Source organism: Rhincodon typus, chromosome 1, assembly GCF_021869965.1.
Source record: "Rhincodon typus isolate 14 chromosome 1, sRhiTyp1.1, whole genome shotgun sequence".
NCBI classification, from domain to species: Eukaryota; Metazoa; Chordata; class Chondrichthyes; order Orectolobiformes; family Rhincodontidae; genus Rhincodon; species Rhincodon typus.
In genome coordinates this window covers 91,344,505-91,371,764 of record NC_063332.1, presented here as the reverse complement: position 1 = coordinate 91,371,764, position 27,260 = coordinate 91,344,505, and positions in this window count along the sequence as shown.

Genomic DNA, 27,260 nt, shown 5'->3' with positions numbered 1-27,260 from the left:
TCATGGCGGTAGAATGTCAGGAATCTCTCGCTGAATTAAGCGACTTGGCGTCTGGAAGGTGGGATGATGCACTGAGACCTACTTTCCCGCCCTCCCACTAATGGCCTTCCCACAACCTTTTCATCCAGTCTTCACTTACCTGTATCCTGGGAATCAGGTCATTTCAAGGGCAGGGCTCCAGTGCATTACTGGCAGAGGCCACTGCTCCAAGTGATTTGCTTGTCTTTGGCAATGTAGAGGTGCTGGCCTCTAATTGTTCTGTTTATTTTCAATGCCAGAGAGGTGGATTTTGCCAGTATTGACACCTATCACACTATTAAAATGTACTAAGACTGGATGAGAGAATCCTTAACTTTCTGCGATTTATTCAGTTTATATCTTTTAGCTAATTGCCTTTTTACATGTGACTGGAGCAGCAACTTTCGCATTTAGCAGTACTTCTGAGGTTGCCATTCCATTTATGCATAAATGAACTGTTAGCATTTCAGATATTTATAGTAAAATCTGTCCAGCTGAAACTGTGTGGTGTTCTGAAATTAGATTATTTATCCCTTAAGATATATTCAAAGCACTGTTTGCAGCAGTAATTTACATGCAGAAGGCCATGCAGCTGGAAAGTTGTGCTTAAGAATTACCCAGTAACAATGAAGTGCAATGTGGGGACAAATTTATCCGGAGCCATTTGCCAAGAACCTGATAGTATCAGGTATAATGTTGATTTACGCATTTAAAGACCTTAGCCTCTACAATGCAGAATAATATTGGGAAATCTAAAACCAACATTATGCCTTATCTCCTGGGTTTGGTTAGGGCCATCATTTTCTTTGCTATGGATAACAAAAAGGTCATGACATAGCTGATCAATTTTATCCCACGCATTTCAGAAGGTACAAAAACTTACTGGAGGCCATTACGAGATTTGTCTTGATTCTCTGTCACCATTATTATTTTTTCTCACTATTACATCTATTATCCTTACCTTCCCATCGCTATTATTTTATTTCTTTTCACAGACTCATTCTAGGTTACCTCCTTAAGATTGCCTGCAACGTGGAGGATTTATTTAGCTGAGCTGATGTTTGTAAATTTTAATGGTTACTGTGAAGTGTTAGCTTGTTCTGAGCCAGTGGCAGTTCTGGCAGACTGCCGAGCCAGGCCGAAATGACAAAGGAACAATATTACAATGCTACCTCGAAGCTAAAAACTTTCCAGTACAGCTTGTGTTGCAAGATACTGTGTGTCATAGCAACTCCATATGATTTTCTGGTGCCCATCACACTCCCCCCTCCATGAGCTTTCAGACACAAGTCAAAACCAGATTGACTGTTACTTCAATTAACTGATCATAAAACATGGAGTGGTAGTAGGCTTTGCCAGTTTTGGTGAACACTGCATTTCCACCATGCACTTCAACAAGGACCAACCTAACTGCTTTAAGATATTGTTATGCATCAATTAGAAAATAGTGAAATGGCAACTTTGAAACAGCTCAGAAAAAAAATGTTCTCCGTTCATTTTCAATGAGATTGAATGACCTGCTTCACCAGCAGCTGGACTCATCTTGCCACTGAAATGCAATGACAGTAATTAAGCTATGAGTGGAATCCGCTTGTGCAAGCCTCAGTGCCTGAGTGAAAATATGAGCAGGCTGGCAAGAAAGTTTTCCTAAAACCTAACTTACCTCCCAGGAGGTTCAACAAGAAATAATTGGTCCTACATTATAATTTCTGAGTACAAATGAAAGATTTCTGGAGGCACCACAGTCTGGAGAGAACTCTATTTATCTAAATGGATGTTGAGGATCAAACTCAAGCACTGGTGTTTTTAAGAAGATCCACTAACCCTGTATTCTCAGTGGAAAGCAGCATTCACTGAAAGTAAAGGACTGAGAATCGATATCGCAGTGTTAAAGCTTTATCTTGAGGTTACACATCCCAGGAGCACAGTTCCTCACCGGGAGCATGAGATTGCTGAACTGACCCCATTCGAATTGTTGGATTCAGGCAGCAAATTGAGGTGCATATGAACAGCTGCTGTGTCACTGATATGAACATGAAGGTCCAGCTTAAGTGTTAGCAGCTTGCGTTGCCAGTGCAGTCAGAATGCAGTGAAAGATTGACAACACACTCTGTACAAACAACATTTCAAAAGAAACTGCAAATGCCAGGGCCTTGAAATATAAACAGAAAATGCTGGAAGTGCACAACTGTCAATTACAAGTTAATGTGCTGTTTCTAACCTTTCATCATGACAGGAGAGTGAAAGTTAAAATGTTTCAAGGAAAGAGGATTGTAATCATGGAAAGGAAGTTAATGGGCTGAGTGTCCTGCTGACTCATAAAACAGTAGGCAACTGGTAGATGATATAAAAAGTTGAGAGTGAGATAATCAATACACATTAAAAGAACAACTAGCAAAGATGTTTAGAAGGCATGGGAGGCAACGGCATATGGTATTGTCACTAGAAATCCAGAGAACTAGGCAATTTCCTGGGGACCCAGATTCAAACCCCACCATGGCAAATGGTGGAATTTGAATTCATGACCAATCTGGGAAATAGAAGTCCATTAATGACGATGAAACCATTGTTGATTGTCATACAGACTCAATTGGTTCTGCTTTACAGGAGAAAACTTCTATCTTTACTTGGTCTGGCCTATATGTGACTCCAGACAGCAATGTGGTTGACTGAACTGCTCCCTCAAAAGGTTGTATAGATCACTAAAATATCTCAATTAAGATATGGAACTGAATGGACCACCTGGTATCAAATAAGTCACAGGAAATAACTAGGGTAAACATAGCCCTGGAAGATCATCTTTACTAATAGGTGGGGGCTAGACAGCTGTCTTACTAACTAATCAAACAACAGTTTAACATTGTCATACTCACGGAATCATACTTCACTCACAACATGCCAGATATCACTATCAATGTCCCTGGTTATACTCTGTTCATCCGCAGGGCAGACCCAGCAGAGATGGTGACACAGTGATCAACACGCAAGGTGGACTTAACCTGGGAGCCCTCAACGCTGACCCTGGACCCCGTGAGATTGCATGGCATTGGGCCGAATTTATGCAAGGAAATCTCTGTAGCTCCACTTGGAGGAAGGATGGAGGGTAACAAGAATGCAGAATGTACTCTGGGTGGCCAAGAGTGGCTCAGCAGCTCAACAATTGATTGAGCAGTTTGGCTCCTAAAGAACGTACATACTGGAATGCAAGGTAAGGGAATCAACAAGAAGGTAAGAACATACTTGACCTCATCCTCACCAATCTGCCTGCCACAGTACCATCTGTCAAGGCTATTATTGGTAAGAGTGCACAGTCTTGTGGTGACAAAGTTCTGTCTTCACATTGAGGGTACCCTCCATCATGTTGTGTATCACTATCATTGTGCTAAAGGCATGGAATTCTAACAGAACTAGAAACTCAAGGCTGTGGATCTGTGGTGTGGTGTGGCCCTTTAGCAGAAATGGAATATTACTCAACCACAAACTATAACCTCATGGTCCTGAATATCTCCCACTCTATCATTACACCAAACAAGGGATCAACTCTGGTTGAATTAAGAGTGTGAAGGCATGCCAAAGACAGCACAAATTGAGGTGCTAACCTGGTTGACCCTATAATAAAGAATGACTTGTATGTCAATGACATAAGCACCAAATGATAATCAGGGTTCGGTATGTCTGTATTATATCTAAGCTCTGCAGTCTTTCTACATCCAGTTGCGAAAGATAGTGGACAAATGAACAATTCACCAGAGGAGGAAGCAAAACAAATATCCCCATCCTCAGTCGTGGTGTGCCTAACATATCTGCACACAAAATAAGGCGGAAACATTTTCAACAATCTTCAACGAGGAGATGAGTGATGACCCATCTCAGCCTCCTCCAGTGGCCCTCAGCATCACAGCTGCCCGTCCTCAGCTAATTTGACTGACTCCACGTGATATCAAGAAATGGGTGAAACCACTGGATACTCCAAATATAATGGGCCCTGACAAAATTCCTGTAACAAAAGATATGTGCAACAGAACTTGCTATGCCTTTAGCCAAGCCATTCCAGAACAGCTACTGTCATTTGGCATCTACCCAACAATTTGGAAAACTATCCAGGTATGTCCTGTACACAAAAAGCAGGATAATTCCAACCTAGCCAATTAGCATCCCATCAGTCTACTCTTGTTCATCAGAAAAGTGATGGAAGGTGTCATCAACAGTACCATCAAGCAGCACCTGCTCAGCAATAACCTGCTCAGTGACGCCCAATTTGTGTTCCTCCAGGGCCACTCAGCTCCTGACCTCATTACAGCCTTGTTTCAAACATGGACAGAAGAGCAGAATTCCAGGGGGAGGAGAGAGTGACAGCCATTGACATTAAGACCGCATTCAACCGAGTGTGGCATCAAGGAGCCCAAGCAAAACTGGAATCAATGGGTATAAGGGGGCAAACTCTCTGCTGGTTGGAGCCATATCTATCACAAAGGAAAATGATTGTGATTCTTGGAGATAAGTTCCAGGACATCTCTGCAGGAGCTCCTCAGGATATTTCAAGGCCCAACCATTTTATCTGTCTCATTAATGTCCTTCCCTCTATTTAAGCATTATGATTCTCAGCATATTGGGAGTTTTCTTTTTAATGCGGCCATATTGATAATGCAATGTAATGCATGATTTGTAAACTTTACTTCATTTAACTCAAAGTAGTTTCATTCACATTAACCAGTATTGATTTTTCTTCTGTCTGGTTTAATTCAAACTACAGTGTATTTGGTAATTTTGGTTTTTGAGCACAAAATAAGCTTACTGAATTTCTAGGAGTAGATTGTATAACATCTTTTGTCATTAAGAGAAAGCATCACATGGTGGTTTGCATCTACTTTATACAAAACTATGTAATAAGATTTAAAGTAAACATTGATTCTTCCAACAATATCCCAGGGATGAAGAGTAGAATTTTAATTTTTTAAAAACAATGACAAGTGGAAATAACAACCGTTTTGTTCTGGAGTTTTGTCAGGAGTTCTTAACCCTTCTCTTTTCTAGGACACCTTGTGGCACAGAAAGTTAACATTACTTTGCATCACACACCTCATTTTTAGCTATATCTGGTGCTGTCTTTGGCTTGCCTTCACACTCTTAATTCAAACAGAGTTGATCTTTTGTTTGGTGTAATGATAGAGTGGGAGATATTCAGGACCATTAGGTTATAGTTTGTGGTAGAGTAATATTCCATTGCTGCTAAAGGACCACACACAAAGACCCAGGTTCAAATTCAACCCAGATAAACAGAGTTAAATAGTTTCAATAAAAACACAGGAGATAGCAAGAACTGCAGATACTGGAGTCAGTCAATACAGCGTGGAGCTGGAGGAACACAGCAGGTCAGACAGAATCAGAGGAGCAGGAAAGTCGACATTTGGGGTTTAGACCCTTCATCAGGACTATGCCAATAAAAACACAGGCCTGTCAATGGGTGATAACTCAGTTGGCTTGACAGCTGGTGTGTGATGCAGAGTAATGCTCGCAACGTGGATTTGATTCCCACACCAGCTGAGGCTGACTTGAAAGTACATTTTCCCTAACCCTGGATCAGAAGTCCCACCTGCTCCAAGGTATGTAATAACACCTCTAAACAGATTGATGACAAAGAAAAACAAAAAACTGCAGATGCTGTAAATCTGAAACAAAAACAAAAACATTTTCAGTGATCACTGGGCTTGAAACATTCTCTTTGTAGATGCTGCCAGATATGCTGAGTTTCTCCTGCACTTCCTGCTTTTGTTTCAGAGTTAAATTGTTCTTTTACTGTGAGGAAATTTCTACAAATTTGAAATTCAGGCATATAGCAGTGACAGAGCACACGTCAAGAATCCAGATTGTCCAGTGTGCTGACCTTTGTTACTGATCTCACAATACAAAATTCCATTGAGCGTTCATAATTATAAAATTTACACACATTCCCTGAGCTCTAAATATATCATAAGGTGGTTCTGTCATGGAAACTGGAACTGTCCTCACTTGATAGATTCACTAAGACAAACCACAAGGGGAATAGTCATGGTAAGTGCAAAATGCCAAGTACTCTGGAGAAATGGGGTTAAATCATATAGAAAGGCAGAATGAATAAAAATACTGGGTCAAAAAGGTGAAAGAAGTTCTCCATTTCCCAGCACTGACATCCTTCATCTTGATAAGTATAAATTTGCCAAGAATAGTTAAAAAAACAAATTTGCCTCATAAAAACATCCCATTGAAAATTAATGCATTGAGATAAATTAAGAAGCTCCATTGCTGAGCTTCACAATTTACAGCTGATGGTGGATGTGTGAAATTGCATGATCCCTTTTCCCTGTATAAATGAGTTTAATAAATAAGAAAGACTAGATAGTATTGGTGGTCTCTAATTTGTCATGTGCAGCATTGTTTGCTGCCGGGGTTGATTTGTAGTTTTTAAGCTCTTCTCATTTGCAGACTACGAAATATATGAGGTCAGGAGACTATCTATTCTAACAATAAAAAGAGAACTTTAAAAAGAAGCTGTTTGCTGCCTGATTGAAAATCAAATCTTCCTGTATGAAGATTATTTTATTAATATCATGGTACAGTAGGTTTATACAGAAACCCCAAGAAGCAAACATGATCAAGAACTGTGGCAGAATCTCCACAGTCCCTGAACAATGCGAGACATGGCAAGAAGTTTGAGAAAACGAGTGAGATATCTAATTGGGCCCTTCTCAGTGTCCCAAACAGAAAGTCCCATGTTCTAACCGAAGAGATGTTTGTCAAGAGAGGTTCTCATCAATAAGTGGTAGGAGGCCTATTAGCATGAATTATTACTTATTGTCACCTGCACAACTACTTAACTGCACTTCAATAAGATGTGTTTTTCTGTTTTCCCAACTGAAAACAAGATGCAGAGAATTCCCTTTTCAGTACAGTTTCTGGCATCTGCAGTAATTTGCTCCTCCACAGTGATAACCTGGTGACTTCAGCTCACCCTTTGCTCCTCAGATCTCTATCTTAGACACCAAGCACCGACAGTTTAGGGAAAACTCAATGGGCTGCGACATTACACAAGCCATATCGAGGGGCATTGGCATCTGACAAATACTAACCTCACCACATTATTATGGCACGTAGGAAAGTGATGGCCAACTGGTTTTATCATTGATCTATAAAACCAGAAACCTGGCACTGATTTGGGGACTCAGGTTTGAATTCCACCAGGTCAGAAACAAAGTAGTCTGGGTTTAAAAGTCAAGTGATGACCATGAAACCATGGCTGATTGTCATAAATACCTATCTGGTTCATTCATGCCCTTTATGAGAATAAATCTGTTGTCTTCACCTGGTCTGACTTACATGTGACTTCAGATCTGCAGCAACTTGATTGGCCCTCAACTATCCGATGAAACTGCCTTGCAAACCATTCAGTTATATCAGCTGCTAGAAAGGAAGAGTGAAAATTAATGGAGAACCTGACATCGACTAAGACAACAGCAAAAACAGCCTAACTGATCCTGCAAACATGACTATCCTTGCAGACATCTGAGGATGGTGCCAAAATTGGGACATAATTCTCACAGAGTAATCAAGCAACAGCCTGACCTAGTCATGTTCACAAATTATACATTACAGACAATGTCCCAGAAGATACCATCACCATCCCTGGCTATATGCTTCTCCCAGCAGAGATGTCAGAGCAGTCAGAAGGAAGCTGCCCTAAGAACCCTTAATGTTGACTCTGGATTTCACCATCTACAAGGCAGATGTCAGGAGTATGATGGAAAATTCCCCGCTTGCCTGGAGAGTGCAGCTCCAATAACACTCAAGAAACTTGAAAAAATCCAGGACTAAGCATCCGCTTGACTGGCATCACAGCCACAAACATTCAATCCCTCAATCACCAATGCTTAAAAATAACCATGTGTACTACCTATCAGCTGCACTGCAGAAATTCACCTAAACACATTCCAAACCCATGATCACTTTTTCATCTATTAGAACAAGAGCAGCTGATGTACGGGTACACCACCACCCCCAAGTTCCGCTCTGAGTCAATCACCATCCTGACTGAGAAATTTATCAATGCTCCTTCAGAGTTGCTGCATAAAAATCCTGGCATTCTCTTAAGAAATTTGTGCGTTGATCTACAGAAAAAGGACTGCGTTGGTACAAGAAGGAAGTTCACCACTACCTTCGAGGGCAATTAGGGGTGTGAAATAAATGTTGACCCAGACAACAATGCCTACATCCCATGAATGAAAAATTAAAGGAACTTCTGATCCACTTACATGATGCTTCTGCACATCAGCGTTGCACTTTGGAGTGCACTGGCACCTTTTATAAAATGCTGCATAAAAACAGGTCACAGACAGATTCAGTGAGTATCTCAGTGCTACCCGCTTGCTTGTTATCTAAGCACTCAATCATGTTCTGCTTATTTACGTTCTTACAGCATCCTTGCCTCGCCTTTTTGCACTTTTCCCCCAACAGCACATTTTAAAGTCTCGCAGTACTTTATTCTTGACTTTCCTTTTAGCACAGGTACAAAGTCAGGCAGCTTATCATGGCAGTCATCAGTCAACATATGGATATGTTGCTGTGTGGCACCTTGAAACATCAGTGTTACGCCTAAACCATGTGCCAGTCCAAACATACTGCATGTTCTTCAAGCATAGAACCACAAGATATAGGAGCAGAATTAGGTCATTCAGCCCATTGAGTCTGCTCTGCCATTTGGTCATGGTTGATATGTTTCACATCCCTATTCTACTGCCTTCTGCCCATAACCCTTCTCCCATTGCTATTCAAGAACCTATCTATCTCTGTCTTAAATACATTCAATGACTTGGCCTCCATGGCTCTCTGCGCCAATATGTCCCACAGATTCACCACCCTCTGGCTGAAGATATTTCTCCTTGTCTCAGTTCTAGAGGGTCATCCCTTCACTCCGAGGCTGTGCCCTTGGGTCCTGCTCACTCATACTAATGGAAACATCTTCTCCATGTCCACTCTATCCAGGCCTCAGTATTCTGTAAACTTCAATGAGATCCCCCTCATCCTTCTAAACCCCATTGAGTACAGACCCAGACTCCTCAAACACTTGTCACATGAAAAGCCTTTCGATCCCCCGGGATCATTCTTGTAAACCTCCTCTGAACCTCCTCCAATGCAAGCACATTCTTCCTTAAATAAGGTGCTCCAAAGGGCTCACGAAATTCCAAATGCGGTCTGACCAGAGATTTTTACAGTCTCAGCAGTACATGTATGTGCTTGTATTCTAGCCCTCTTGAAATGAATGCTAACATTGCATTTACCTTTCTAACTGCCAACTGAAACTGCACATTAACCTTAAGAAAACCCTGAGCCAGAACTTCAAAGTCCCTTTGTGCTTCACATTTTTGAAGCTCTTTCGTACTTAGAAAATAGTCTTCGTCCCAATCTTCCTACCAAAGTGCATAACCTCTCACGTTCCCACATTATGTTCCATCTGCCACTTTTCTCCCACTCTCCTAGCCTGTCCAAGTCATTCTTCAGCCTTCCACCACCTCAACACTACTTCCCTCTACGCCTACCTTTTGTCATTTGCAAGATTAGAAACAATGCCCTCAGTTTCTTTACCCAAACGGTTAACGCATAACATGAATAGTTGCCATATGAATACTGACCCATGCAGAACTGCAAAAGTCTCTGGCTGCCATCTGAAAAAGACCCCTATATCCCTACTGACTGCCTTCTACCAATCAGCCAATCCTCCAACCATGCCAGAACCTTGCTCCTAACACCATGGCCGCTTATCTTATTCAACAACCATGCTTTCTGTAAGTCCAAATAATTCACTTCCTTGTTTAACTTGCTCATTAGCTCCTCAAAGAATTCTAATAGATTTGTCAGGCATGACCTCCCCTTGACAAAGCTGTGCTGATTCAGCCTGGTTTTATATTGCATTTCCAAGTAGCCCACCATCTCATCCTCAATAATGGACTCTACAATCTTACCAACTGTCGAGGTTAGACCAACCAGCTTATAAATTTCCCATCTTCCATCTCTCTCCAATCTTAAACAGAGCTGTTACATGAACCTTATCTAGTCCTCTGACTTGTGATTCCCGAAAGATCACCATCTATGCCTCCACAATCTCGTCAGCAATCTCCTTCAGTACTCTAGGGTATAGTCCATCCAGTTTGGCTGATTTATGCATCTTCAAACCTTTCAGCTTCCACAGCATCTTCTCCTTAATGATGACCACTACACTCACTTTTACTCTGATTCGCTGTTATGGCATGTTAATGGTGTCTTCCACTGTAAGACTGATGCAGAGTACCTACTCAGTTCTTCCACCATTTCTTTGTTCCCTATTACTACTTCTCATTTTCAGCTGTCCAGTGTCCATTCTTGCCTTTCTCTTACCTTCTCCTTCCTTGAGATCAATTTTTGCTGTGCCTCCCAAGTTATCTCAGAAACCCCTGCCATTACTGCTCCACCATCTTTCCTGCTAAGCTCCTCTTCCAATCACCACTGGCTACTTTCTCCCTCATGTCTTTGTAGTTATGTTTACCTAATTACATTACTCCTTCAAACTGCAGGGTGAATCATGTTCACTCCTTCGATTTAAGTTCTCTAATCAAGTCTGCCTCATTATACATCACCAAATCCAGAACTGACTATTCCTAACTTGCTTTACCACAAGCTGCTCCAAAAAAAAAATCTCAGACGTTCCACAAATTCCTTTCCTTGGGATCTGCAAACAACCGGATTTTCCCAGTTCACCTGCGTATTGAAGTCCCCCAAGCAAATTAACTTTCAATGTTATTGCTGTGGCTAAACAGATATTCACTCACATAGCTGATAAAGAAAAGTGAACAGAGAGTTTACAAATGTAACAACTTACAGCCTTGCCAGACGGTCTTTGTCTTTCTTACCCACCTTTATATCTAAGCTGGGGTAGAGGGAAGTCTTCCCATCATTGGAGCTTGTTAGCCTTGGAGATTTAGCCAGGCAACAGCAGGAATGTTTGTGTCTTGATAACTCAAATATTCCGAGTATGTCCTGCCCAAACACAGGTGCACCCGACTCAACTTGAACTCCCACAGGGTTGAGGGTGGCAGGCCGTATGATGTGTCCCTCCTGGCAAGACCCTGTCTCCTTGTGAAAAAGGGGCACCTGGAGTGATCTCAAGGTCCCGCGTTCCACTGTAGGCACTGAATACCAATGGTTAGAGTATGGGAGTTCAAGTCTGTGCAAAAATCCAGCAGAGTCTGAGATTGCTGGATCTGGTTCTTCGTGGCAGACACCAACCTGTCCAACAAGGCAGCCCAGTGCTCGCACACCTGAGGGACATTGCTGCAGACTGGAAACCTCCGAGTCTGATTGCCCTGACAAACCTGCTTGCTGCTCCCATGTTGCGTGTTGATGAAATCTAGACTGGAGCTATTAGATAAGGTATTTCATCAGCATTCTCTTAAAACCATTAGCTGCTCTTTACAAAACCACTTAAGGTATCAGTTTTCTTGAACTCAGCTCGTTGTTCCACATTCCACCTTCATGTTAGGACCTTCATTCCAACTTCATACTTCTTATGAGAGTTTCACCTGTTAAAATATTGAAAACAATTCAGTCAAAATGATGAAAAATAATGCTCTGTTCACTCCTGTTCATTGATGTTGCAAATATATGTAGTAGTTTTGATCTGGAGAAGTGGCTATATCTTCAAATATAACGAACTTATTTTTTGAATACAATCAGAACTAAAATATTTTTGCATTAAATAATTATAGGTGACAGTGCAGATTTTAAGAAAGTTGTGCTCAGGATTTGTAACACTACACTCAGGTTGTACATGTCAGGAAATCAATTCAGAGGATGCCAGATCTTCCAGGATTTTATACTCATTAGTTTTAATTGATAGGAAGTCCTACAGAAAAGTTGACTTATTTGGTCAAACTCACAATCTGATGTGTAAACTTCTATGTAAATGACAACCGGATAAATTACTGCATTTCACTCTCTTGCAGGTATTTGAGGGCAGGTGACTTTCTAAAATGAAGCCAGTGGTCTTCCTGCCACCTCTCCACCCAGCTTTCCTTATCTGAAATTTTACAGGAGTGGGGAGAGGCCTCAAGCAGCCTTAGGTCTATTGAAGCTTATATATGCTAGGAAAGATGGCTGCTGGAACTGCCCCAGAGTCCATTGAATTTTGGAAAATTACAAGTGCATTTGCTATTACTCCTGCCATCACTTTTAGTACCCTTGGATACATTCCATCAGGGCCAGGAGACTTGTCCATCTTTAGCTCCATTAGCTTACCCAATGTGCCTCTTTTGTAATACTGATCCAAAGGAAGCTCAAAGCTTCTAACAGTTATTGTTATGATTCCAACTAATATTACTACCAGGGAAGCCAGAACCCAGAATGAAAACTAGTTTGAAGTATAGATATATAGATTTATATTTTATTTAGCTTGGCAAAGTTTCACTGTAACATAAGTATGCCAGACTACAGATTTGGTTTTAACAATAAAAAATAAGCTTATCACACAAAAGAAATAAAATAAAAACGTACAGCAAAACAAAATCCCATCTACTCCATTAATATTTGACAAGTATTCACAATCCAGAGAAGTTTTTTTGCTTCTCAAAACTATAAATATGATTTAACTATTTCTTCTGTTTCACTCCTATGAGTTTCAAAGCCTTTTTCTCTTTGATCATTCACACAATTTGAGAGCTTAGACTTTCTCAGTTTTGAGTAAGTAATTCAGGTTTCTACCCAAACGCTCCTGATCTGGATGTTCCACAAACTAAACTCATCCACTGGGGTAACCTATTTCCTAACTGCTCTGAACAATGTCCGTTTTTCTAGAAGAAACTATACTGACATATAACTTAAGTCTAGTCTCCTTCAAAATGCCCAAAAGCTTTTGAACTCAGTTAAAATAACATTGCTCTAGCTTTGTTAAGCTAATGCCTTAGATTTTTTTTCTCTCTCTCTCATGTCACAAACTTCCTCAATACAAATAAAGTTCCAATAATGTTCCAGGACACACATTTGTTTGAAATCATATTTAAGACAAGACAAACTAGTTAATTTTAAACTCCCTCACAACAAAAAGTTAGCACCCACACACCACTAATCTGAAATCCAAACACTTAAAAATAATGTTATTAACATGTATAAATCAGATGACATACTGACTTGACAGAGTAGAGACAGGCAGAAGATCCACAATGGTCCTCACCTCATGAAAAGCAAAATGGCTAATATCTGATTTAGAATTCTAGTGTCATCAAGTTCTACTCAAACTATTATTTCACCCTAAGCACAAATATTAATCAGAGATAGTAGGAACTGCAGATGCTGGAGAATCCGAGACAACAAGGTGCAGGGCTGGATGAACACAGCAGGCTTCTGCTCCTATGATGCTGCTTGGCCTGCTGTGTTCATCCAGCCCTGTACCTTGTTGTCACAAATATTAATCGTTCACCCTAGGTGACTTCAGAAATTTTGAGTCATAAAAGTAGATATCATAGAGTATTTAAAATTATGAGAGGTCTGGACAGAGTAAATTTGGAGAAACAGCTTTCACTCATGAAATCATTGAGAAAGAGAGAGCAAAGTTTTAAAATAATGTCAGACAAAGCAAAAGCAATAGCAATATGAAAAAAATGGCTGTCATTCAACAAATGGTTAAGTGGAAAATGCATTGCCCGAGTATGGTAGAGTCAGGTTCTTTTGACACACTCAAAATGGAATTAGACTGCTACTTGATAAGATTTTGAAGAAGGACGCAGAAGAATGTCACTAACTGAATTGCTCTTTCAGAGATCTAACGCAGACATGATGGGCCAAATTGCTTCCATGTGCACTCGATTTTTTTCATTCTGCAATACTATTTAATGAAAAATAGCAACACTGAGCTGCAGAATTAGACAATGGCTAATTTATTTCCAGATCCAACTTATAAATGATTTTGTTATGAGTCATACATCTATTTAAATCAAATTTATTTATGCTGACAACCAAATTGGATTGTCAGTTGTGCTCACAGTGAAGTGCATGCAAGAAGCTATATATATTAATGCACAGAGCACTGCTTTTTGTACACAGAAAGGACATGTATACAGTCAGTGCTTGTTTCAACCCAATAAATAGATGATTGCCTTTTCCTAATGCTTTCTCAGGTGTGACCAAGTGGCAACAGCCTAAGCAACTAGACCCAACATAAAAAGAGCTAAACAGTTTTTACAAGCAAGGTCTTATGGAATGCAAAGAGGCCAAGGTTACCACAGGTCAAAAGCAAACAAGGGCAAGCCCAGATCTGTCTTACATATTGAACAGGTTTGTTCCATACTTAAGTGGTACTCAGCAAGATCATTGGGCAGAGAAATAATGTTTGTGTATTTCCCAGTTTCAGGCAGATGCCTTAGGACCATAGAATAACTATATCTTGGAAAAGGAAGAGGTACACTTAGGATTACCTGGCCTAACTACATTGTCTTCATGACCTCTGCCTTCTGGCTCCACTGGCTGAAGTCAGAGAACATTCCAGAGATGTTTAGAAAGTGGGTAGAAGGAGTAGTAATAAACTGGTCCAATTGTCTGTATAGCACATTACACAGACAACACAGGCAATGCTGTTAGTAATTAGAGTCAACATGTCTGGTTTAAAATTTAAACAAAACCTGGCAGTTGACTGTCAATTGTCATTATTGATCATGCATTGTCCATGGCGATATCTCAAAACAATCAAGTAAGCTTTCCAACCAGTCAGCACTATGCTCTCATGAAGTGCAAAATGTTGTTTCACCCCTTCAATTTGTATTCTTGCGAGTTGTCCTGATGATACAAGATGAAAACAGACTGTTTCTTTTTGTCAACAGTACTCAAGTTTTCTTTGAGAAATAAATTAAGAAATGTACTTGATAATGAAGTGGAAGAGCTGCTATTTGCAATAAAATCATAAACATTTCTAAATGAGAGTTTGTTTAAAACTTTACTAACTGTTGGTGGACAAAGGAGTATTCCTCTGGAATAATTTGATGATGTAAGCAAAGATTAAGGAGATAAGAAATAAGAAAGCATTTAATATGAGGAAGGAATACAGTATCATCTTGTTCTTTCTACTGACACAGCTGTCAGCTCTGCTTGCTTATATTCCTGGAGGTTCCTGCCAAAAAATGTTTTGTATATTTTTTGAGTTGGGCTTCATTTATATAAAATCGACAGGCTGCAATTGAAAACTAAATTACAATTTTTGTGCCTTCACAGTATATAGGTCCAGTCAGCATGTGGGCTCAGACAAAGGTAAGCAAGGATCCATACATTGGAATGCCGTTCTCTACTCAGTTTTTCATTGCTTAAATGTTTGAGAATAAGACAAAACGACAAGTTGCCAAGCTGTAACTTGGTTTGCTTTTATAGAACAATGCCTGAAACTAATTCACAGTAATAAGAGGAACCTGACAATCAGACCACAGAGCACAATATCACATTCATTTCCTCAGTAATCATGTCACTGGTTACTCCTTATAAAGAACTTACTTCCCCGATAAACTGGAGAAAATATTTTATTGCTCAAGATCTAATTAAACAGTAGCGTGATCAATAAGATCATTGTGAAGATCTGTAACTCTATTTACGAGATACTGAAATGTCACAAGGATCACCATATGAATTTCTCTGCCTTTGTTTACAATAGGCTGAAAAACACTGGCTTGTTTTGGATAAGATTGGTGAATGAAATGTCTTTTGCTATCATATTGAAAGTGGCTTGTTAAATAATAATAATATTTAATGTAATTTATTAATTCCAGAAATATGAGATGGTTTTCCATTAGCCTGTTCAGAGCTCAGCTTCAAATTGCAGGCACAAAGAATGCCCACACAGAGAATGAAGGGTTCAAATTTAATTGTAAAAGTAAGATTCTGAAAAGCACTGTGGAAAGTAACTATGATATTAAAACTGGACCTGCACTGAGGAATTATTTTCTACCAATATTGGCTAACGCTTGCAAAATCAGATATTTAAACACTATGGACTATGGCAAAATCAGAAAAAGGAGCAAGAAATGTTAAAATTGTAGTCACTGTCCAAACATTATTAATTTGCAAATCTGCAGCTTGAAGGCAGCTACGTTGTGCTGAAACTGGTCGGGAAGATGAGAGTTAGTGTTTTACTGATTGCTACAATTGCAGATACCAGTGCTGCCAACATGCTTTACATTGTGATGACCACAAAAAAAATCTTCAGCAGAAGTTAGTTCAGTCTTAACAAATGAAAATTACCTTTATAATAGGTTACATAATAGCTAATTACATTACATCAGATTTACATAGAGTCATAGCGATGTATAGCATGGAAACAGCCCCTTCTATCCAACTCTTTCATGCTGACCAGATATTCTAAGTTAATCTAGTTCCCTTTGCCAGCATTTGACCCATATCCCTCTAAACCCTTCCTATTCATATACCCTTCCAGGTGCCTTTTAAATGTTGTAATTGTACCAGCCTCCATCACTTCCTCTGGCAGCTCATTCCACACATGCACTCACCATCTGCATGAAAAAGTTGCCCCTTAGGTCCCTTTTAAATCTTTCCCGTCTCACCTTAAACATATGCCATCTTCTTTTAGACTCACCCACCCCAGGAAAAGGCCTTGTCTATTTACTCTAATCCATGTACCTCATTATTTTATAAACCTCTAAGGTCACTCCTCAGCCTCCAACACTCCAGAGAAAATAGCCCCAGCCTATTCAGCCTCTCCCTATAGCTTTAACTCTCCAACCCTGAGAAGACCCTTGTAAATCTTTTCTGAATCCTTTCAAGTTTTACAACATTCTTCCTATAGCAGGGAGACCAGAATTGCACACAGTATTCCAATAGTAGCCTAACCAATGTCCTGTACAGCCACAATATGACCACCCAACTCCTTTACTCACTGAGCTGAAAATAAAGGCAAGCATACCAAATGCCTTCTTCATTATCTTATCTACCTACAACTCCACTTTCAAGGGACTATGAATCTACACTCCAGGTTTTTTGTTCAGCAACATTCCCCAGGACCTCACTATTAAGTGTATAAGTCCTACCCTGATTTGCTTTTCCATTATGCAGAAACTCACATTTATGTAAATTCAACTCCATCTGCCACTTCTCGGTCCTTTGGTCCATCTGATCAAGGTCCTGTTTTACTCTGAGTTAACCTTCTTCACTGTCCACCACACCTCCAATTTTGATGTCATCTGCAAACTTACCAAACATACTTCCTATATTCACATCCAAATCATTTATATAAACGACAAAAAGCAGTGGAACCAGCAGCAATCCTCATGGCACTCAACTGGTCACAAGCCTCCAGTGTGAGCGTTCTTTTTAAGATCTCAGGCTGTACTTAAGAGCAAGTATACATTATTGCTACTGAAACACATTGGTATACCATTCAGAACAATTGAACAACCTGAACACTTGAACAGGCTGTTTGTACCTCCCAGAAATAGTCTTATATCCTGATGGGTGGAGCTTAACTCATGATGTCAGTTAATCCTTCAGGCACTAATTGCCTCATACAACACCGGTGTTGGAGTGTTATTGTACCACATCTAGTCTCTCAACATCCCTAACGATATGACTGAATCATGAAGATTATGTAATTGAATGGAAAAATGTTCTACTTAGTTCCAACTATTTGCATTACCTAAGAGCACCTATTCTAATCATTGAAATTACTGATATGGAGATTAGGCAATAATTAGAATCTTAAATATACCCTCAAACTAAAATCAACAGGTAATGCAACAATAACCTTTACCAATTAATGTTTGAATGAATTACCTTACATCTGCCAGGAAAATGTATATGAAAATTTCAGGCTCACAATTCTGATAATTTTCTATCCTGTATGCATAGACAGAGGAACAAGTGATCTGATTCTTTTTCCTGTTATGTGCTTTCAGTCAGTGATTATTCATGCCTGCAGTATAGATTCATATCAATTACCCAGTTATTACCAGAAGTGTGAAACAATAAAGCATTTTAATTGGCAAATTCTCCAGAATGATTATCATCTTTTGCCAGAAAACAACTTATTTTTCTCTTCTGTTTTGAGTTTGCTTTATCCAGAATAATACTCTGGCACTCTGAGCTGGAGTACACCATTTGGCCCCTCCAGCCTGCTTTGCCACTTAATAGAGTCATGGCTGATTAATTGTAACCTCACATCCACATTACTGCCTACAGTGACATTTTTTCATCCATTAGCTGAACAACCTTGCCACCTCTTCCTTAAAAAAAATTAAGAACTCTGCTTCCCCAATCTTTTCAGGAAGAGAGGTCTAAAGACTCACGCCCTTCTGTGAGAAAAGACTGACCCCTTAGTTTTAAACAGTAACTCCACTTCTGGATTGTCCCATAAGTGGTTATCTCCTCTCCACATTTAGCCTATCAAAAACCCTCTCTTGGAGGATTACTAAGACAGTCAAGATTTTTTTTTAAGCAGCTACAATACAAACAATTTGCATTTGCACCTACTTTTCAAGCAGGAGTTTGTGAATGGCTTTTTTGGCATATGTTTGAATTTTCACTTTAAATTTTCACCATTCGACTGTGATTAGACATAAAATTCTAGTGAATAGCTTCACAAATAAAGGCTAACAACAAGATATAGTACATTCTGATGTTAACTTAATGTATACAATCCCAGTAAATTTCAGAGCAATATTGCTCGGTCTACGGTATACCAGAGCTGCTTTGGTAATTAAACCACAGTTGCTTAAGGAATAAATAGGACAAAAACTATAACTAAAAATAACTTGGAGATCACTGACAGAAATAATGAGTTCAATTCCTTTCCTCTGGCAATTTAAATTATTGTTATTATTTTCCTGAACAACATACAAACTGCATTGCTTCAAAGATAGCAAACATGATTACATTGAATTGCAAGTAACTTAGAATCAAGTCATTTGACCCAATAGTTCATACACATGTTTATCATTCATATGAGCCTCCTCCTACCCCTCTTCATTTAGTATGTCTTTCTCCCACATATGCAAGCAGATTTCTGAAAATGTATTTATCGTATTTGTCTCAAGTATTTCTTGTAGTACTTTGTGTTCCATCCTCCAATCATGCCCTGTGTTAAGAATTTTCTCCTGAATTTCCTATGACTATCAGATATTTATCTTGACCCCTCCCCTCCCTATCCTCCACCCCATATCCAACACTGACTGGTGGTTTGCTACAATGTGGGAGCAAATCAAGGGAGCTGTAAGACAGCAAGCTAGCAGCCCTGAGATGCAGCCTGGTCCAAGTGTAGAAAGTCTCCTTATAGCAGAATGTGAAGAGAGGTGCTAGTCCAGTACAAAGTACAGCATTAAAGTGCAGAAGCGTACTGTAATTGGATCAGAAGTCCACTTTTCTAGACTCTAACTGGCAAATGGGAGCGTGTGTATTAATTCGGTGAGATTATGTAGTACTGAGGGTGATAACGAGCATTAACATCTTTTAGTAGGCTTCTCACTGCTCACTTGCAAGAACCTTACCTCAACATTCCAGACTTGGTTGGAAAATGCAGCCTTTTTATCTTGACATTGAGAAAGGCCTGTTCAACATATCACCTGATTTTCCTGCATTTTTCCTAAATTTCCCACCATAGCCAATGTCATTCAAAGTCTGGGAAGATTCATGCCTATGTCTCTAGAAATGAACCTCATAGCTTTGCTTCACTATCCCAGTCACACTGTTTTGTTTCTCAAGAGTCTGTGGTTTCATTTGTCTTTGTTTCAAATTTGCAGCTTCATACTTGCCACCTTGAAATTTGTTCATTAATTCTTTACCTATTATTTAGTTTATTAATGTTTTCGTGTGGTTTGTTGTTATTTTTCTCACTATAATCTACCCATCTCATTTTAATGTTACCAGCAAATTTTAGATTGTATTTCTGATTCCCAGGTCCAAACCAGTTGTGGAGGTAACAACAGTTATTCCAGAAACAGTTCATGAATGCGTTAAGTTCCTGGTAGAGTTTGAAGATCTGAATTAGTACTAGCTGTGTAATGTTTTAGCAAATTATCGTTGTGAAGATGACCATTTTTCACATGTTGCTGTAATATATCACAGCATTTTGGATAGCAGATTGGTTGCTGGTATTTCATTCTATTGACACAAAACTGGAAAGTTCTAATCTCTCCATTTCCAATGGTCAGGAGTACTGAAATGCCACTAATATCTATTGGGTTTACATCTGCAGCTGTCAACTGTAAAGCTTGCAGTTGTGGTTTCGCTCTCCTTTGAGTATTATGGGAAACATACAGACCAATGGTATGTGCTCACTTGGTAAATGCAAGACTTGTTAAGATGGTTATAAAAGATGTTTTAAACTACACTGATTAAGTAAAATTTCACAATGAAGTTAACATTCATAACAGCAGAAAAGTTAACAGCTTTTCAGTTGTGGTACAACTATAACAATCTTGACAACAACAAAGGTTCAAAAATAACTTTAATGAACAAAAATAACAACACAACATGTGTGCAAACAAGGCAATCAGGATCCCAGTAATGGTCAACCAGATCAACAACTTCAATTTCCTATTAACTATCAGCCAGCACAACAATTACAGCCAATTTTTCCATCAGTTATTGGATCCATTGATAGATCAGTGATTTGACAAATGTGAAAAGCACATTTCTGATTTTAACAGCTTCAGGATTGGTCACCAAATCAAATGCAGAGCAGAGATAATAGGAACTGCAGATGCCGGAGAATCCGAGACAACAAGGTGCAGAGCTGGATGAACACAGCAGGCCAAGCAGCATCATAGGAGCAAAAATGCAGAGCAGGTTTGCACACTTCTCTAGTACTTGGGAAAAACATGAAATAATGCGTTATATAGACGGCAGATCCACAAGCAATAAATTATATTTGACAACCTTCTAACAGTTTTATATCAATATTTCACTTCAAGCAAAATTAGAACACTGATGAGATCACACTTCACTAGGAAATATCAACTGTCAGCAGCACTTTGCTAACAACTAGGAGCATGTGAATCATGCAAAAATGGAAACTTACAACAGGAGCTCATTTGCAACCAAATTGTCCTTGGTCTTTTAAAGAGAACATTTATTGAACTTGCGCAATTATAAGAGGATTTAACCCTGGAACAACCAGTTCAAATAGCAGCAAAAATAGACTCTAGAAAATTGTTCAAGAGGTATTTTCATGTAAATGTTCGATTGAATTCAGAACATTCTGCAGAGAGTACTGACTGCTAAATAGAGGGCGCCAGTGAGAGGTTCATTAGTTCAGCAGTGCTTGCTGAAGGGTCTTGCATTGAAATTACTGCAAGAATATATGGGAATGACACTTTTGAATATGTCCAGCATGACTCCATTCCATGAGATAGAAAGAACTGCAGATGCTGGAGTCATAGATAACACAGTTTGGAGCTGGAGGAACACAGCGGGGCAGGTAGCATCAGAGGAGCAGGAAAACTGACGCTTCGGGTCAGGACCCTACTTCTGAAGAAGGGTCCCGGCCCAAAACATTGGCTTTCCTGCTCCTCTGATGCTGCCTGGCCTGCTGTGTTCCTCCAGCTCCACACCTTGTTATCTCTGACTTCATTCCATATCCACTTTGCTCTTTACCTTCCCATCCTGGAGTGAAAAATGTATCACGCAGTAAACTTTATCCTGAGCGGATGTGCGACGTTGGCGAATTTTCTAAGTCAAGCTGTCCTCTAAAATGGTGAAAATCCAGCCCTATCTAATCTTTGGCTTGTCCAGGAGTTCATGTTGAATTTTACAAATGATAATTGATAGTATCCAAAACAGAAACTATAATGATATAAATTCTCTAAGTAAATGAAGTAAATGAGTAAATTGCTATTATTGCAGTAGTCACCTGATGGAACAATAATTGCATTGTTACTTAATTATGGCTATCAACCTATGCCAATTAGTCTACAATGAATCTAACCATTTGGTGAGGAAAAGCCCCATGAGTGAAAACCACAGTTCCAAATTCAAATGTTCCTCCCAAGCTGTACTCAACATATGTTTGTCTTAATTGCTCGTTAATCCCAAAATCTTATTTTCTGAAAGAAATTACCTGACCTTACATTCAAATGAATCAATACAATTTGCACCACCATTTCCCTGGGAAGTTTGTTCCATGGATTTACCACTTGTTGACTAAATCATGGTTCATGGATTAGATAACTGAACTTATTGGTGTTTGTGAAAAGCAAAGTAAGTTATGCAATATACAATGAAATGCTGCCCTCTGTGTCCCCTGGGAGTTGCAGTTAATTCTTGCAGAATATCTATAGAAGCAGACCAAGGACATTGGACCATATTTACAACATAAGAGCAGGAATCAGGGGTCAGGAATTTTCCTGAAGTCAGGCAGTACCAGTCAACAAATTTTATCCGGGGAAATGGGTACTGGCTGGAATTGGGTCTGGCATCACTCAAGTAAGAGTATATGTATATAATGCAGGGTACAGCATTTCATGATAAGCTGTACAGTGGAAAAAAAAAACATTTTTACTGAGCTATTATGCTCTTCCTGCCTCTATTACATGATTTAAATCTTTACTCTGCAGGACGTGGAAAAGATTTGCAAGGGTTTTGCCGGGATTGGAGGGTTTCAGCTATAGGGAGAAACCGAATAGGCTGGGGCATTTTTTCTGGAATGTCGGAGGCTGAGGGGTGTCTTTATAGAGGTTTATAAAATCAGGATGGGTATGGATTGGTTGAATAGCTAAGGTCTTTTTGTACGTGAGGGGAGTCCAAAAATAGAAGGCATAGGTTTAAGATGAGATTTAAAAAGAACCTGAGGGTTAATTTTTTTCACAGAGAGGGTCATGTATGTATGGAGCAAGCTCCCTGTGGAAGTGGTGGAGGCAGGTACCATTACAACATTTAAAAGGCATCTGGATGAGCAAATGAATAGGAAGTGTTTAGAGAGATATGGGACAAATGCTGGGAAATGGGACTTGATCAGATTGCAATATCTGGTCGGCACAGATGAGTTGAACCAAAGGTCTGTTTTTGTGCTGTATGACTGTATGACTATGAATGTTTCAGCAAGGCTTTCAAATCACAGTCAATTCCATGAAAATTGCAGAAGTTCTAAAATGCCCATTTCTAAAATGTTGTTGGCAACTTCTAAACAAGAAAATACTGTGGTCCTAAGCCACTCCACTCTTATGCCAGAATCTGGTCCTTGGCAAAATTAAAAACAGTGGGTTTAGTTAAGTCAGTTTATAGAAGTATCTAGAAATACAATGGTTCCGCTACTGTTTCTCAACTTGAACAGAATAGATTTTGACCTCACCTTCATCAAAACTGCTGCTTCTCATCCTTTCTTTCCTACCTCATCTTTCCAAAACACATGGTATCCTGAGTATTGTTAGCACCTAGGCCTGCCCTTTCTTAAGTCAGGTATTCATTATCATCATAACATCATAATTCCATGTGATTATCTATTTCTGCAACTCATTAACCTTATTTTCCACATGGTTGCATTTACGTAAATGCATAGTAACTCTAATTATGTTCGTTAAATTTGCTCTTTTGTGACCCCAGCTAATACTTACTTTTTACAGTAGTACTATCTGTCTCTCCTGATTCTCTGTGTCCCAGGCTTTCCTGTGTAATAATACCTTCTAGTTTCCAAGTAGTTGCAAAGCTCATCTAAACCCTCTCTAATCAGAGCAGCAAACTTCTATCCCATAGCATCCCTCCCAAAATCCGCTACAGCACCATCTATCCAACAACATGTTCAGCTATTCCAACCTCCTGCAACCACCTGCATGTGGTACAGGCATAATCTACCATTGAGATTCTGCTTGCTAGTTTTTTCTTCCTACCTTCCTGAACTCCACTTAGAGGACATGATTAATCTTTCTGCTCATCTTTAGTAATGACATAGGCTACAACTGCTTGGCCTGCTGTGTTCATCCAGCTCTACACCTTGTTATCTCAGATTCTCCAGCATCTGCAGTTCCTATTATCTCGGTTATAACTGCTGGCTGTTCATTCAACCCCCTCAGAGCTCTATAGTCATTCAGTTACATTCTTGACCCCAACAACAGTAAATGTGACGTATTTTACTGGATTCATGCTTGAAGCTGCAGAAACGTTTATTCCCTTAACGTTTGGAACCCCCATCATTAATGCATTATCAATTTTCCTCCTCCTCCTTTTGCACAGCTGAGTTGATCATGGTGTTATGGACATGGCACTGGCTGCACTCTCCAGACAAACGATGACTCACCAGTATTCAGAAAGCACAAAATGATACCAGTTGTGCAAAGGAAAGGCATAGTAGTCAACAGCTGGAACCTAAGGGTGGGAGATAGTCCAACACAAATAGTCTCATTGAGTCAGTTGATATTGTCTCAATGTTGTCTTAGTGAGAGATGAGCAACCTCATTTTAACTTCAATCTGGAGAAACCATCTTTTACCAAAAAAGATTCAGTATGATCAGGAATATATATTCAGTTGGGCTTAAACTTCACTTTCTACTTCTTCCACCATCGCCCCAAACATTATGAAGAAATTACCCTAAAATATAGTAAAATTAAAGACTTGTAGCTACATCATATTTTTCACGACTTCAGGATGTCCCAGAAAACTTTACAAATAATGTAGTATTTTTGAGGTGTGTACGCTGTTAAATTAAAGAAAAGTCATGTTGGTTGAGGGATAATTGTCCGCCGATGAGGGAAATGGAATCTCATACCTCTTACAAAAGGCAAGAATAAAACAAAATTTATCCTATATCCTTTTTTTGGCATTCACTGAATTGATCTCAATGCTGGGTTGCCCCTATTTATGAAGACTAAAATCAATTTATGTTCACAAAAATAAATAGCTTCTGTACAAAAAAAAACTTTATTTTAATCATTTTGGATTTTGAGATGTTCATAAGGAATGATCATGCATTGTACTGCTTTCTACTATGTCTCGCAGATTCCTGATATTAATGATATGCTTATGTTAGATTTCAATGTTTGGATGGAATTTCAACTTTAAACATGGTTTGAACAGTACTGAGAGGAAAATCTCGCAGGAAGTTTTAGTGGAATGCATTTAATCAACCTTCCATTTAAATTAATGGGCTGAAAATCAGATGGACTCTGTACTCCCTGGTAATTTACCCAACCAAATTTTCTCTCTCGACATTCCAAATGATGTTGAATATCCAAGCAATGAAGTTGTCACTGTTTATCAGTTTGTAATCTCACTAAGTGAGACTAAGAGACTTCCAAATTCTTTGTTTTATTTCCAATAATTTACACAACTGCTTCAACAGCTCTGTGCATATTTTTAATGAAGTTGTCCTTCTTTTGTTTGCATACAGTAATAGAAATCATCATAACTTAAATTAAATCTGGAATAGCATCGAGGCAGCACAATAGAATTTGAGGAGTAACATAACAGAAGAAGTTGTATTTGTATAGCACATTTCACGAAGTCAGGATGTTCTAAGAGGCTTTTTAGTTTTAAACTTCAGTTTTTGTCACTTTTAACATGGTAATTTGCAGTCTGCATGATCCTATAAATAGCAATAAGATAAGCTAGTGATGTGGTCAAAGGTTAAATATTGGCCAGGATCAGGGAGCATTTTCCTCCTTTTTTAACAAGTAGCACTGCAAGGTCTTTTTATGTCCATGTAAGGGGTCACATACTGCCTCGCTTTAACATCAGATCAAAAAGACAGTTTCTGTCATTCAGCACCCCTACGTATCTGGAAGCCTTATGTGATCAGCATGCATATCTTCCCATTCATTTTAATGAGCAATGATGCACTCTTGGGCTGTGTAATCTCAATTTTGTGAGACATTCTTCCTGTAATCATTGTTCCCGACTGTATTACAGAATCAACCTTTAGTGCCAGCCTCTGAGGAGGAAAATTCTCCCTTTTGACTAGTTTTCACAGCTGCACAAATGTCTCTCGATAGCAACATCACACAGTTGAATGGAGGAGCCTCCACACTGCTCACCAGTGTGCTGCACAGAATGCGTAGAGAATCAAATTGTTCTGGTAAAGGGAGTCAGGCACATTTCGAAATGCAATGCAATAACATCAAAAACCGTTGGCAGATTGTAGTGTAGCACATACATTGTCATTTCCATGTGCAGCTGAAGAATTTCATTCATTGCAGTTGTGGTCAGTTTCTGTTCAGTTTGTTTAATGCATTCTACACTTAAGCCCTCCAATTTACATTGAATGACCTAAAGGTTCCTTTCGACACAATACATTTTTGATATTTCAGAAAATTTAGCCACATTGCCTTTGTCTAGGGAAATGTTTGAAAGTTGATGGTCCTGTATTTTATTTTTGCCACTGAGTACAGCAGATCTCCATCTTATTCTTCAGCTGTAAGCAGGCATGTTATCATTATTATTACATTGTCCATATTTCAACCTCGATGGAGGTTGGTTTTATCTGAAGGCTGTATTGATTCCTTGTTCCACAACAATTTGAGACGTTGGTGGCATTTATTTCTTTATAAGAACTGAGAAAATTGACCTTATGAAGTTGAATCAGATCGACCATAATAATGAACCTAAAGTATGTCTTACAGCACTCATGGAGGTAAGTTTTCAAGTTGGGTGATGGTGTAGAGCAAGTCAGTGATCTGTTTGCATCTCTCCTGATTTTTAGCTTCTTTGCAAAACTGGAAACAAGTTTTGGGAAGATGTACAATTGGGGGCTGATTCACTATCACCTGTTTAATACTCCTGGATATGGTGAAGATCTGCCCTATTGTACATATTTATCATAGAAATGAATCCTATTTTGGATCATGAGATGCCAAATTAAGATAAATGAAAGTTACTTACCAACTCAAATAAAGTTGACCCAGAATGTACTAACATCCAGAAATTAAGAAATATCCCCAATTGTTAGAGGCACTTCATTTACGATGATGATTGCGCAAAATAGTATTTGTACTACCTGTGCACAGCAACTCTAATAATGAGAGACAATCTTCAGAAGCAATAATTCATTAAGGCACAAAGGTCTTGTGGTTAATGGTACATCAGTTAAATATCAGAACAGGCTGGTTACTTTTATATCACTGAGGCGCAGCCTATGTATTTGCATCTTAGGATTTATTGATAAATGATGGATTCTGCAAGGTATATTGTTAAATTGTCATTGTCTGTCTCAGGGACCACAAAAATGGCTGAACAAATAACGAAGAATAAAGAACAATACAGTTCAGGAACA